Source organism: Callithrix jacchus, chromosome 12 (genome assembly GCF_049354715.1).
Source record: "Callithrix jacchus isolate 240 chromosome 12, calJac240_pri, whole genome shotgun sequence".
In the NCBI taxonomy this organism is placed as follows: Eukaryota; Metazoa; Chordata; class Mammalia; order Primates; family Cebidae; genus Callithrix; species Callithrix jacchus.
The window spans coordinates 60,023,941-60,036,943 of record NC_133513.1 but is presented as its reverse complement, the minus strand read 5'-3'; the positions used below and the strand labels follow the sequence as shown (position 1 = coordinate 60,036,943).

The 13,003-nt window shown below is 45.4% G+C and overlaps 1 protein-coding gene across 1 annotated transcript in view; it reads left to right on the top strand.

The window, feature by feature from the left end:
• The first annotated feature begins 375 nt into the window (after positions 1-375).
• Positions 376-13,003, top strand: part of MACROH2A2 (macroH2A.2 histone) — a 56,061-nt gene continuing 43,433 nt past the window's right edge. The window contains exon 1 of the mRNA XM_035268107.3: positions 376-530. The gene's annotated coding sequence lies outside the window, so the exon portion shown is untranslated. The remainder of the gene's footprint in view (positions 531-13,003) is intronic.

The window sequence follows — 13,003 nt, the reverse complement described above, 5'->3', positions numbered from 1 at the left end:
CTTCCAAGGCTCTCCCAGAGCTGTCAGATGAACGCCCACGCCACTTTCTCCCACCAAAGGTGGATCCGGCTAACAGGAGGCTGGATCGTGAACACAGTGCGTCTGTGCCCAGCTCTGGGGAAAGCCTCATCTTAAGCAAGTGGCCCTCCTCGCGTCCCACAGATCGGCCAAGTACGGGGAGGCCGCGCGGTTTCACCATTAATGCTCCTGAAGGACAATAGCTCATCAAGCCCCACCGAAAGCCCCGGACCCGTTGCGGAGCCTGGGCTGGCGGGGGATGAGGCTGAGCAACTCCTCCTAGAGGTGGTTATGTGGAGAAGGAGCAATCCTTTCTCCCTCCTCCTCCTCCTCCCCCACTGCTACTATCCGCGGCCCAGAGAACTGCCGCTTGCCGCCATTGACACGCACAGATAGAACCCAAAGAAAGGCAAAGAGTCCTGCCCGGCACCGGCGCGGCGCGGGCCGAACCTGCGCCCGGGGAGAGGCGCGCAGAGGGCACCGGGCGCCCGGAGCAGGCGGCGCAGCACCAGGTGAGCACGCCATGGCTATGGCATTATTGTTTGGGGGCTCCCGGGGTCTGGAAACAAAACGCGCCGCCGGGGCAGTGCAGGGGCCAGGAGAACCACCCCTGTCTCTCCCCCGAGCCCCTGCAGGCGCACCCCAGATAGCCGACCCACCTCCTGCAAAAACAAATTCGTAAATCCAGCCGCCCAACTTGCTTGTTTGGGAGATAAACTGGGGGCTGCTAAAGAAGTGGTCAAATTCCTGCGGCCAGCGAGGGGCCGGGGGCATCGAGGGCAATGAGGGAAGGAAGGAGGAGGAATGCTGGGCTCAGCGGCGGGCCCTGTGCGAGGCTGGACCCTGAGGAAGCGGAGGGCTCCTGGGAATGCGGAGTTTGGGGTGCAGGAGCGGGAGAAGAGAGGCGCCCAGCCGCCGAGGGACACTGGGCGAGGGGTGGCGGGCTGCGCAGGGCCCGAGGGAGCCCAGGGAGGGCCTCTCGGGGGCCTCGGAGGGTGCCCGGGCAGGGCGCCGGCGGCTCCAGGCTGACAATGGAGGGGGCGCTGAGCAGCCGGGTGGAGGGAAGGAACCCGGGTCCGGGGGCGGGCAGCCCGGGGAAGGTCAGGCCGGGGACGCCGGGCGGCGAGGCGAGGGCCCGGGGCTGCTGCGCCTACACCCGGACGCAGCGGGCGGGCGTGCGCCCCAGGGCCGGCGCGGAAGAGGGTGCGGGGCCGGGCACTCCCCTCTGGTTCCCTTTCCGGGGCGCCCGGTGCCGACGCGCGCTGCGCTTTCACCGGGAAATGGCGGCCCCGCCGTGGCTCGCCCGGGTAGACTGGCTCTCACTTTGCGCGGGAAAAAATAATAATAATAAAAATAAGGGAAAAGGGAATAAAAGTAAACTGGCTGCGACGCTGGAAAGGGCTCTGCCGGGATCCGGGTGCCGTGCGTCTTGCTGGCGGGGCGCGGCGGATGGGGACCAGCCCTGCCTCCCTCCCCCTGGCTCCCAGCCTGCAGCCCTGGCGCACCCCAGCCCCAGCCTGGGCAGCCCACCCCTGATCGCCTATGGGTGTCCTCCCCCGCCTTTCCTCAGGGGGGCGCCCTTGGCTCCTGCCCTCTTTGTTCCTTACGACAATGGCCAAAGGGGCATTGGTTCCCAAGGGCCAAATGAGCCTCCTCCAGGAGTTTCCCGTCGCCTGCAAGGGGCCACCGTGGGCCTGACTGAGGCCTGATCCTTGCCTGGGTTTTTTGGCAACGGCCCTGGATGAGTGAAGGGAAGAAAGGGGCCAGAAGAAATGGACTGAGAAACCAAAGCGCAGGGCCCTGAGTGTTTGAGGGGGCACGATGGGGAGCCGCAGCTCCACAGCCCTAATTATAAGGCCAGTTCCCCTATCACAGCAGCACTGGGACAGAAGTGACCATCCAGCCTCTGTCCAGTTCAGGGGAATTCAAAACAAGGGCCCAGTTCTAAGCCCCATAAACCCAGGGATCCCCTAGGGGCGATCAATCCACCACGGCAAATGGTTTCCTCACTTTTCTCATTTGTGTTTGTTTTGAAATCCAGTTGTCCCCTCCCTGGGCTGCACAGTTGCTAACTGAAACGGTTCAATAGGTGAGAGAAGAAGAAAGCATTATTAAGATCGAGAAACGTGTCTTCGCCTGTGATATTCTGAACCACAAACTAAGCTACACATAATTCTCAATCCGTTTTTAAACTCTTCGCATTTTCAAACTAAATGTTCAGAGCTCCAAGATTTGGAAACATGCTGGTGATATTTAGAATTATTTTAGCCTAAGAGTATCATATAAATATATGAGGTGCTTCGTGGTGGAAAACTTTTTGAGTCGCATAATTCACATGTTCATAACTCCTCTTTCCTGTAGCCAAATTTCCTTTTAAAATATGCCCAGTTCTCCTCTTGTCCCGTTTTTTCTACCCTACCATAGTTACACCTCACCTGGATCCATTAATTAATCGTCAAACTTTACACATTATTAGTGGTTTCCTCTAATCAAAACTCCATAAAAGAAATTACCTCTTTGGATCCAGAATGCCCCAAGCACTCTGACCCTACTCCCTCTCCATTCCATCCTGTCTGGTTCCCAGGGTTTTTAAGGCGCCTCTGGTCTGCCGTTTCCCAGTGGGTGGGACACCCTGCTAGCTATTGTCTGAAACAACCACATCTGTTTTCACTGCCTCCTACCAGCAGAACAGGAGGTGAGACCTGTCTTAGGCAACTTTTAATGAAAGATATCTGTAACTTGTTCAGGAGAGGGATGTGCAAAAATTCAGCCAACTTTCTTAAGAATGTTTTTCAACCTTAAGAAATAGCCTCCAACTTAGATGCAGTCTTGGTAAATGGAAAGTATGTTGCACAAAGATTAACAAAGAACTCGTGGTTAGAGAACATTTCAACAAACACTTACTGAGCTCCAGTTCTTTTGTTGTTTGTGTTGTTGTTATTGTTGTTTTGAGATGGGGGTGAGATGGGGGTGTCTTGCTATATTGCTCAGACTGGTCTCAAACTCCAGGGTTCAAGGGATCCTCCTGTCTCAGACTCTTGAGTATACACCAATTCTTAAACATCTCTAGATAGGGAAAGAAACGAAACAAAACATGAGGGAGAGGGGCCTCTCTCTCTCATAAAGCTTACAACCCCAAGCCGAGGAGATAAAATATACTTGCAGGTAAAACAAGGTAAAAAGTGATTTTGGCAAGCTGGTGGGAAAACCCGTACTTTCCTATACTGCTGACTGATGTGTAAATTGATATAACCAATTGGGAGAGCAGTTTGGCACTCTAAAATTAATAATACGCACATTCTGTGACCCAGCATTCCATTTCTCAGTACGTCACCCAAAGAAGGAGGCATACACAAGCTCAGCATGTATAAGGATGTTCCTTGTAATTTTGGTCGTGCCGAAGAAAGCAGCCTAACAGCCTTTCAACAGGGAATGGCTAAATAAACTCTGGTGCATCTGTCTTCTAGAATATTAGGCAGCAGTTCAAAAGAATGAAGCAGATCTCTATATATCAAAACAGAAAAAGATCACCAAGATGGACTATTAATGAAAAAAGCAAACTGCAGAATAGTACACACTATATGGTAGACTAATAGTACACACTATACGGTAAACCATAAAAACAAAATAAAATTATAAATTTCTATAAGTAAAAATGCATATAAAATGGACAGAAAAAGTGTAGAAGATGCCCACTAAAAGAGACAAGAACTAGAAGAATTGTCAGGAAGGGCTCTAGCCATATTTTTAATACCTATCCGTAACCATTGTTATAACATTTGAAGTTCTATAATTTGTTTTTGTTTGTTTATTTTGTTTTGTTGAGATGGAGCCTCGCTCTGGCTGGAGTGCAGTGGCGCAGTCTCAGCTCACTGCAAACTCTGTCTCCTGCCTCAGCCTCCCCAGTAGCTGGGACTACAGGCTTGTGTCACAACGTCTGACTTATTTTTTGTATTTTAGTAGAGATGGGTTTTCACCATGTTGCCAGGATAGCCTTGAACTCCTGAGCTCAGGCAATCCGCCCACCTCAGCCTCCCAAAGTGCTGGGATTACAGGCATGTGCCACTGTGCCCAGCCAAGTTCTGTACTTTGAACAAATGTATGTCTTGCTTGGATAACTAAATACAAGTAATAATTTAAAAGTGATTGATAATATGTAATGAAAGTCACAAAAACATTAATACAACAATTTGTAAAGGGAGAAGAAAGTTTTGGACTTGAAGGGAGGGTGTTGGGCTAGGCTTCGTAGGGAACGTGGCAGGATTTGGATGCAGAGGGGTGAGGGAGCCAGGCAAGTGGAAGGAAGCTGGATGCCGATCCTGTGTTCCAGCTAGTCCTCTTTCTTCAACATGATTATAAGATTCTCTTGCAAGGCTGAGAGTCCCAGCCTGGCCTGCCCAGCCAAGGTTCAGGTTGAAGGGCGAACTAAAAGAACCCTCACAATGTTTTTTTATTGCGTGAGTCTGTGCCTATCTTAAATTAGATATTTAGAAGAAAAAAAAACAAACCAGTAGAGAAGTATGTGAGTTCTAATATGGTATTGGAAGATCATGTTTTTAAAAGGAATACAGTGAAAGCTCAAAGATATAATTTTTTCCCCCAATATACACTGGGATGCATATTGGGAATCAGATTGGAGGAAAAGATATGTCTTTGGGAGGATAATTTATTTCCCCCAAAAAATCAAAAAAGGGACTTTTTAAAACAAAATATTTAAGGCTGGTTTCATTTATTCATACCCTTATTGAAGGAATATTTATTGAATATGACTGTGACCTAACACTAAATGCTAGGTGGCATCTGGGGGTAAAACACAAAACAGCATGTTGGAAGTACAGCTCAGCTGCAGCAATTGGGGTGAGGGGGCTGGTTCTAGTCTGGTCTCACAGTCCATGGACAAGTAATTCAATGAGGACACTCCCTTCCAAGCCATTCCTTTTGTTGTAGCTATATTTGGGGGTGGGAGAGTGCTAAATGATTGATCACTCAAGGCCCTTTCAGTTTTAGGTATGATTTTGTGAAATCCTGTGATTCCAACATTGCAATGACTATGAATTACCAGGATTAGACCGACGGGATCTGAAAGTGCCCAGCCTTGGGAAAAACAAAACTATTTGCCATCATGAGGGTTCTCCGCAGATGATGGCTCTCGGGGTTTTCCGAGAGCTATACTTTCATTACCACCCCTTTACACCTGCCCCTCAAACACACAACCTCAATCACCGTAGTAATTGTAGCAGTTGGTTTTGAAATAGAGGGACAAAGAGGCAGAAATATGCCCAAGAAAATGTCAGACTGCATTTCATGGAAATAGTTCTCCATAATGGTTCCTTTTGTGGAAATAAATCACAGTAGTTAATGCTTATTAAAGGTCTACTACCTGCCAGGTACTGTTCAAGCACCTTACGTGTATTAACTCATTTAATTCTGACAGCAATCAGAATTATAAGTAGGTACTATAACTACACCCATCACAGGAAAAAGAAAACGGGGGGGTGAAGAACATGCCCAAAGTCACCACACAAGGGACTCCAAGCCAGGCAGCCTGACCCCAAAGCCCTACATCCTTATGCCCACATGGTAACAGCAAGGAGCTGCTAGCTTTCCAATGATTCTCAGATGATATTCAGCTTAATATTTGTGTATGCAAATTTTTATTTTCAAAACTTATTTGTTTCACTACTTTATCCGACTATGACAAATGAAAGGCAGAATATGAGACTGAGCCACCGAACTCTGTATTTTAAACTGTCTTGTCACAAAGTATTAAATAAGATAAATTTGGTGGTTTCTCTGAAGCCCTTACTGTTCATTTATCCATCTCACCATCCATCACACTTTCCCCGATTTATTTGACTGGCATTGCCAATTTGGACTTGGAATGGAGTAAGTAATTCAAATCAAAATTCTCATGCTTTGACAGAAATGTGTGTGGAAATGTGCATAGACCACCGGGGTACAGACATTTACTCCAGCTGATTCGGTGATGTCAGAAGAGTTAGATCCACTGATCACGTTTCTTCACTCGAAGTTACAACACATGATCTGGTCAAAGATTTGGGGGTTGTTTCTGGATATGAAAGGCAGTCCTGATAATAGAGTTTAGATGCCCAAATGTGGGTATTTTTATGACAACAGGATAAAAGCAGCATATATATAAACACACCCAGAATTTTGTAACTTGTATTTTGCATTGCTGCCTTCACTGCTCAATAAGACCATTAAAATTCAGCAGCGGTGGTAGACCACAAAGAGGCAAACCCCAATAACTTATACAATATGCCACATAAACATTTGGGTCAGGTGGTAATTCACTGGGTTGGTAAACTTCCAAATTGAGCTTTCTTGCAGAATTTCAATGAAGTGATCATTGACCTAAGTCCCCCCCACCTGCCCCATCACCACTAAACTGAAATTTCACCTCAGCTGTTCCGTGATAAACAATGTAGATTATTGTCTTGGGGTGGAGAAAAGGCAGTCCTAGATTTTAAAAATCTAGCAGATTTTCTCAGGTCCAGTTTTTCTTTTCTATGGTTATCCTGGGTGATGAAATAGCAACTTCAAAGGAAAGATCCTGTGGATATGACTTATATCCACATCAAGTTGGATTGCTCCATCTCTGTGAATGTAAGTGACAGGTGGGGCTCAGAGGGGACATATTTTGAGCATCTTACATGTTGGAGAGGACCTCAGAGGTGAGCAGGTGCAAGGGTTCTCAGGTGGGGCCCCACAAAAGCCAGCACTCCTTGGAGGCCCAAGGCAGGAAAAATGAGGACCAAGCTATTGAAGTTCCCAGGCGACTGCCCACTCCAGCCAGGACAGCTCCCTTTCCATCTGTCTTATATACTGGAGCTTACAAAAAAATATTTTTTTTTTGAGACAGAGTCTCACTCTGTTGCACAGGCTAGAATGCAGTGGTGTGTTCTTTGCTTACTGCAACCTCTGCCTCCTGGGTTCAGTGATTCTCCTGCCTCCGCCTCCTAAGTAACTGGGATTACAGATGTGCACCACCACACTGGGCTGATTTTTGCATTTTTAGTAGACAGGGTTTCACCATGTTGGCCAGGCTGGTCTTAAACTCCTGACCTCAAGTGATCCTCCTGCATCCACCTCCCAAAGTGCTGGGATTACAGGCGTGAGCCACCACATCTGCCCTCCTATAAATTTTTGTTCAAGCAAAAGGGAAAGCCCTAAAAGGTCTGCAGATTTGCCTACAGGCCACAGCTAGTCACAGCCAAACTGGAGACTCCCTCCCTATGGTCCACCGCATCTTCCATTCTACCACCTTGATGCCCCCTTGAACTTTGGCAGGTTTCACCCACAAAGGGGAAGGTGTGGTGTGGCCAGTAGCAGGTTACACCCACAGAGAGGATGGTGTGGTGTGGCCAGTGGTAGCCCTTAGCTGAAGCAGCTGATACAACATGCCGGGACCGGGAGCTACAGGGGACCCACACATGCATAACCAGGGAGCAGCACTGCCTGTCAACAGCATGGAACACAGAAATGCAGCAAAAGACCCAAGCCACTTTTCCACAGTGCAGCCACCTGCTGTCAGTCCTGCACCGACAGCAAGGCTGGGCATGATGACTCACGACTATAATCCCAGCAGTTTGGGAGGCCGAGGCGGGCAGATCACTTGAAGTCAGGAGTTGGAGACCAGCTAGCCAACATAGTGAAACCCTATCTCTATTAAAAACACAAAAATCAGCAGGGTGCAGTGGTGGGCATCTGTAATCCCAGCTACTTGGGAGGCTGAGGCAGGAGAATCGCTTGAACTAGGGAGGCGGAAGTTGCAGTGAGCCAAGATTGCACCACTGCACTCCAGCCTGGGAGACAGAGCAAGACTCTGTCCAAAAAAAGAAAAAAAAAAAAGGACAGACAGCAAGAAAAACTGGGTAGGGAGGTGCAGGCAGAGGAAGGGATGGAGCAAGAGGGGTTCCAGAACAGTCCGTTGCTCTAGCTTTGAGAACAGACAACTGGCCCCACCGATGTACTGAGTTGCTTAGCAAACACGGATGTCTCTGGAAGCCCCTGGTGGATCAGGCACACCAAGGTGTACAGCCCAGCTGCTCTCTGGTACTGAAACATTCACCTAGCCCCTAAGGGTGCTCCTACACACCCCACTCCCACCTAGGAAGTTATCTTGGCTCAGACAAAGCCAGTGCCCTGCTTGGAGAAGTAAACAAGGCACTGCTTATAACCATAAACTGCACTACCAATTTGGATCTGTTAGATTTGCAGAAAACAAGATCGTTCTCCTACTATTATACTTTATAAAGACTTTATTGAAATTAAAAGAAAATATTGGTCAAGCCAGGCTCAGTGGCTCATGCCTATAATCTCAGCAATTTTGGAAGCTAAGGCAGGAGGACTATTTGAGCTTAGGAGGTCAAGGCCGCAGTGAGCTATGACTGGGCCACTGCACTCCAGCCTGGGTGTCAGAGACCCTGTCTAAAAAGAAAAAAAGGAAAAAGAAAATACTGGTTTAAAGAAACCAGACTGCCTTTTCTTTTTATGAAGGCCGTCAGCATGTTACATAGTTTATTCTTTCCTCCCAAAGCAAACATTCAACAAGGGCAGGTGCTAAGGGGTTTTTCTTTCTTTCCTCTCCTCCCTCCCGGGATCCCACTATAATTTTAAATATTGTTTATGGGAATCCCACTGTTCCTATTTGTCAAGCCTCAAAGAACAAAAAGACAAGAAAAGACCAGGCTGGACCCAGTGCGGGTGTTTTTGTTTTGTTTTCTGTGAATGAATACATTCGGGAAGGCAAACTTGTTCATTTTCTGGTTGGTTTTCTTCAGGAATGCATTGGTAACCCGGAGTCAAAGGAAACTAAAATTATATTTATTCATATCTCATCCAAGTACCACAGGTGGCCAAACATATTTATATTAGAAAATAGCATAAGGCTAATAATAAAGAAACAACCTACAGTATAGATCAACTTCTGCTTTTCTCTCTTTTAAAACCATAGCTCAAGTTCAGCAGAGACAACAAAGCATGTTAAAATGTCTCAGTATCCTGCAGCAGCAACAGCAGCTGTCCTAAATCGGCCCCATAAATGCTGCTACCCCTTGTCCCCACTCCTCTAGAGTGACCACACATGCTCTGCCTCTGAATTACAAAGAATGTGCCTGCAGTCGTACTTCCCGCTCCACCACGAGACTTGAAATACTTTTTTAAAAGGGAATGATTTGTTATCCAATAGCATAATTTAAATAAATTGGATTAATGCTTGGTTCTAACATTCATGGTTGGTTAATTTGGTTAATTTGATCGGCATGTCATTTTGATGAAGCTGCATTTGATATAGCCCTTTACACTATAAATTGTTAATGTGCTTTAACGTGCAGGACGATAAAATTATTGACTATTCTCATTCACTTAAAGGTGGCCTTGAAAGAAAATGGTTTGGAAAGTATTACTTGTATAATAATGATTTGCCCTTGGAGTTCATAAATGGAAGTGTAATAGACCCAGTGATTTAGCTCGTATTACTGAAAATGGTTTTTACAGCTACCAAATAATGCTAACAAACTATTATTTTAATACTGTACTTAGGGTAACACACCAAAATACAGTCAAACTCTATTAGGTGGGAAGCTAAGGTTTTTTTCATACCCTTTAAAATATATTTCTATGTATAGTTAATATATTTATATTGAATCCCCTCATTTCTTACCTAGTTTTGTTTTATTTCATCTCAATTTATTCTCCCAAAGGATTATTCTGAACTGACAGAGTAAAGATACTTCATTGCAGTGTCTCCATCACTTTTCATAAATATTTACAATATAAAATATTCTGAAGCACAATAGGGATAAAAATGAATAAATTGAATAAATTTCAGCAATTTTAAAACAGTACACGAGTCTATTAAGGGATGACACTGTGATTTTCATGTTCATGAAAACAATGTTTAAAATTTTTGTTTAAATTTCAATTCCATCATTAAAAAACTCTAAGGTCTCTTATTTCTAGATTTAAAATAATGTAGATGAAAGGATGTTGATTTGCATACTTCTGAGGAGAATGATCCCGAAAGAGTACTTTAAAATAAGCCGTCTTGTGATTCTAGATCCTTTGTCAAGGTGATTCGCTGGTAAGACCAAACCCCACCTGTGACACCCGGGCCTATAATTACAGCTCCCAATCCTCAAATTACTGACTGCTGTCTCTTTTTAAAAGGCTCCTCGCAGAAGCCTGACTGTAGAAAAAAACGGTCATTTAAGTCAGGGTGCTGTTGTATGTTCTCACTTATAAGTAGGAGCTAAGCTCCGAGGGTATAAAGGCATCAGAATGACACCATAGACTTTGGGGACTCACGGGAAAAGTGGGAAGGGGGTGAGGGATAAAAGACTACAAATCGGGTTCAGTACACCAGAATCTCACAAATCACCACTAAAGAACTTACTCATGTAAGCAAATAAAAAAAATAACAGAAACCAAAAAATTAAAATAAAAAATCAGGACGCTGGAGGCGTCTAATGGCCCCCCTTACCTTGCTGGCTGGCCAAGGGTTTGTTGCAGCCCTCCTCAGTTTGCAAAAAAATTAAAATGTTGAGAAGTTGAGGTGTAAAATATGGTTCACTGGTTATCAGCTCTTTATATTTGAAAAGAAGTTAGTTGAATAAAAGGAAAATATTGGTTTAAAGAAACCAGACTATTTTGTCTTTTGATGAAGGCCATAGGGTGTTTAGTAGAGTTTCCTGTTTCTCACCAAAACCAACTCATTCAATAAGGGCACATGCTAAGGGGTCTCCTGTCTTTCCTCTGCTCCCCCTGGGATCACAGTTTAATTTTAAATATTGTTTATGGGAATCTCACATGCTTCAATTGTGCAAATACAGACACTCTGAGTTGGATTCTATTTTATTAAGGACTCTTTATCATCTCTTGATGCAAAATTTTATATTCTTCAATTATCTCAAGACCCGTTAGTTTTCAGTGACTCACCTGGTGAGGAAGGTGATCTTAACTTTTTAACATGACATTATTACTCAATTATAAAACAGTTGAGCTATTTCTCTTCAGCAGCATACTCATTTCTAGGCTGATTCGTAAATGAGGTTTGTTAAAATGACATTATCAGTTTCCAGTTCAAAATGATGGACTGAGCACATGTGCTTTCTTTCAACCCCCTCCTTTCCAGAGCCACAGAAATAATGGTAAAGAAGTACAAATAAAATAAACAATAACAAAGGGCCAGGGACTAGTGGTGTTAGCCATCAGCAGATGGGAGATTTTAAGAAATTTCCAGAAGACTGAAAGTGCATAAGAGCATATGTACATCACAGGGGAAGCCACAACTGAGAGCAAAAGCAAGAGGGAACTGCAGGGAAAGTGGGGAGGGTGAGAAGTGGGGACTCATTGAAGTTCTGGCTCCAGGACAGCTCCGTGAATTGTCCTTTCTCCCTCCTATACTACTGGAAGAGTTCCCAGCACTTTGGTGTTTAGCCCTTAAACTAACAATCTGAGAGTTCTCTAAAGCAATAGAACAACTACAAGAAACCTGCCAGGTGGCTCACATCTGTAATCCCAGCACTTTGAGAGGCCCAGGCGGGCAGATCACCTGAGGTCAGGAGTTCAAGACCAACCTGGCCAACATGGCAAAACCTGTCTCTACCAAAATACAAAAATTAGCCAGATGTGGATGGCAGGCACCTGTAGTCCCAGCTACTCAGGAGGCTGAGGCAGGAGAATCACTTGAACGGGGCCCGGGGGTTGGGGGGATGGAGGTTGCAGTGAGCTGAGATCAGCCACTGTACTCCAGCCTGGGCAACAAGAGCAAACTTCGTCTTAAAAAATATAAAAATAAAAAAACTACAAGGTACATGTAGAATTTCTAGGATGGATATCACTCCACAAAATAAAGTTCCTCCCTCATTCTGATATTTGGGGGTTCTCAGTTCCTAACTGGACACCCTAAAGCTATGCCTGCTGATATGGTTTGGCTGTGTCCCCACCAACATCTCAACTTTAATTGTATCTCCCAGAATTCCACATGTTGTGGGAGAGACCCAGGGGCAGGTGACTGAATCACAGCGGCTGGAATTTCCTGTGCTATTCCCGTAATAGTGAATACGTCTCATAAGACCTGATGGATATCAAGGGTTTCTGCTTCTGCTTCCTCTCATTTTTCTTTTGCTGCTGTCATGTAAGATGTGCTTTTTGCCTCCTATTGTAATTCTGAGGCCTCCCTAGCCATGTGGAACTGTAAGTCCAATGAAGCCTCTCCCCCCCCCCCCCCGCCTCCCCCCAGTTTCAGGTATGTCTTTATCAGCAGCATGAAAATTAACTAATGGAACTAACTAGTTCCTAACTGGACACCCTAAAACCGTGCCTGCTAATTGGCATGCCCTGCACACACACCCAGAGGTCCCAAACAGGAAGCATGCCTACCAAACAATGTTGAAGAAAGCTCTTCAACAGAGAGCTTTTTGTTGCCCAGGCTGGAGTACTTGAAAAAAGATCACTGCAGTGGCACGATCTTGGCTCACTGCAACCTCCACCTCCCAGGTTCAAGCAATTCTCCTGCCTCAGCCTCCCGAGTAGCTGGGATTACAGGCCACGAAGCCCCGCTAATTTTTGTAATTTTAGTAGAGACTGGGTTTCACCATTTGGTCCAACTGGTCTAAACTCCTTACCTCAAGTGATCTGCCCACCTTGGCCTCCCAAAGTGCTGGGATTATAGGCATGAGCCACCGTGCCCAGCCTTGTCCTTCATTCTCAAATACAAATGCATAACCAGAGATCACCAGACATTGAAGAAAAGTCAACATGAAAGGGAAAGATGAAAATCAACCAATCAGTAAATAGAACAATTGCCTGATAAAACAATTTAGAGAACAGAAGATAAATTTAATATATTATAATTCGTTTCAGAGAGATTTGAAGGTCTGGTGCATTCATAAGAGAACAGAATGCTATAAAAAAGGAATAACTGGAGAACAAAAAAGAGCTCTTGGAAATGAAAAATATG